This window comes from Macaca thibetana, chromosome 9 (genome assembly GCF_024542745.1).
Source record: "Macaca thibetana thibetana isolate TM-01 chromosome 9, ASM2454274v1, whole genome shotgun sequence".
NCBI lineage: Eukaryota > Metazoa > Chordata > Mammalia > Primates > Cercopithecidae > Macaca > Macaca thibetana.
Genome location: NC_065586.1, coordinates 52,172,349 through 52,174,731, shown reverse-complemented (window position 1 = coordinate 52,174,731; position 2,383 = coordinate 52,172,349).

Genomic DNA, 2,383 nt, shown 5'->3' with positions numbered 1-2,383 from the left:
CAGAGTCTTCTGGGAGATGATCCTGCATCACTTTGTTGGCAACTTCTCCCTATTTTCCTTCATGCTGGTTCCACTAGAGTCGCCTTGGACTCCCTTTGTTTCTTAGATATTCCAGGTATGCTTTCACCCTGGGGTCCTTACCTGGCTGTCCTACAATTGGAGATCTCTTCACCTTCACCTCCTTCAAAGAGCTGCTCAAGTCCCATATTCTCCAATAGGCCTAACTTGACCACTTTATGCAAAATTTCTTCCTTAACCTCTGCAATACATACACATCCTATCCTGTCCTACTTTTTCCTTCCCATATCAATTTACTCACATCCTGCCAGAGGTATGACTTTTAAACAACCTACATAATAATTATGCTTTTTTATCTTCCCATTGGAATGTAAGTCCTATAAAGGCAAGGACCTTTGCCTATATGGTATATTGATCCCTTCTAACCAATTAGGAAAAACTGTCCAGTAAGTGCTCAATAAATATTTTATAAATGTACGAGTAGTAAAAAAAACAAGAAAATATCTTAATTCTAGTTCATGGATTCCCTTTTTTTAAATTTCCTTTTCTTGGACACTAGGAAATGATTAAAATCAAAGTTATCTCAATTTTTTCCATAGCTAAATTAATCAGGACACATGCTGTAGAAAAGTGACAAAAATACAACTCAAATAAACTTGAACTTAAAAAATACATATATTGGCCACTGTAAGTGGGAAGCTTCTGGAGGAGGTGTAGGAAGTGGTTTCAAACAAATCTCCATCCAGTATTTCAAATAAAGTTACTAAGTTTCTCTTCTACTCTCAATTGCTTGGATCTGTTTCCTTCTAAAGGCTGACCTGCTTCTTTCCTAGGACATATGGGCTTCCTTCATGTGTCCAGAGAAGTTGGCTCTGAAAGCCCCAAATTCACATCCTGCCAGCATTATGTCTCCCAAGCAGGAAATAGCCTTCCCATTGGCACTTTCAGAAATGTCCTGCAAAGGGCTCTGGCTCACCAAATGAGAATTGCTCTTACCTGTGGGGTGGTGGTAGTACACCACAACTCATAACTGTGCTAGGAATATAGATTTAGAGAGAATGGATGCCAAATAAATAACATATTACTTTACATCATATGTCTTTCCCTTTTCTTCCTACTCTGTTGACTGGAATACTTCAGAGCCCAATTTCTATCTGATGGTCAAATCTGTTCAGAAGACATGTGTAGGGGCAAAGAACAAGAAAGGAGGATTCTCATTGGAATTCATAACTTTCAGGACAATGTCTGGGAACAGCGGACCTTCTACGACTAATGTTTATAAATTCCAGGTTAAATATACTTTATTCCATTTTAATCTTAATAAACATTTTTAAAATAACAGTTTTCTAGAAATTAATGAATAAAATATTTTCAAGGCAATTGGGGTTTTAGCTATTTACATTTTAATTTCAATTAGCTGTTCATATGTTTTTATTTATCCATTAAATCATTAATTTATGTGCTCATCAGATGAAGAACATTTTTCGTGCCTACTATATACAATATTAGGAACTATGCAAGTACTGGGAATGCAAATATTAATAAGGTATGAATAATATAACTGAACATAAATACTTGAATACATTTGAAAAATTCACTTATATAACCAGTGTGCTAAAGTCGTGATGATAGTAGATAGGCCACATATTTAGAAATCCCATTTATGCTTCCTAAAAATTATCATAAGTTACATTTATAGACAGCTAACTCTGCACCACTCACTCTGTTTAGTATGTTATAAATTATTTCGTTTAATCCTTACAGTCCTATGTGGAAGGTACTATTATTACCTCTGTGTTATAGTTGGAAACTGATAAAAACCTAGGAAACTAAGGTATAGATCTTAAGGTTAGGAAGAAGAGAAGTTAGGACTCGAATACAGCAACATTATTTCAGAGGTGAAATTTTTCAACAACTCGGCATTATCTTAGCAATATTCTTTTATTTTTTTGAGACAAGTCTCTCTCTGTAGTCCAAGCTGGAGTGCAGTGGCAAGATCTTGGCCCACTGCAACCTCTGTCTTCCAGGCTCAAGTGATCCTGCTACCTCAGCCTCCAGAGTAGCTGGGACCACAGGAGCACACCACCACACCTGGCTAATTTTTGTAGTTTTAGTAGAGATGGGGTTTTGCTATGTTGGCCTTGAACCCCTGACCTCAAGATACCTGCTGGCCTCAGCCTCCCAAAGTGTTAGGGTCACAGGCATAAGCCACTGTGCCCGGCCCATTTTTTCTTTTTTAATAAACAAATAAAAATTGTACATATTTATCATATATATCATGATGTCTTAACATGTGTATAAATGTGGAATGGCTAAATAAAGCTATGTAACATAGGTATTATCTCACAACTTATCAATTTTTGTG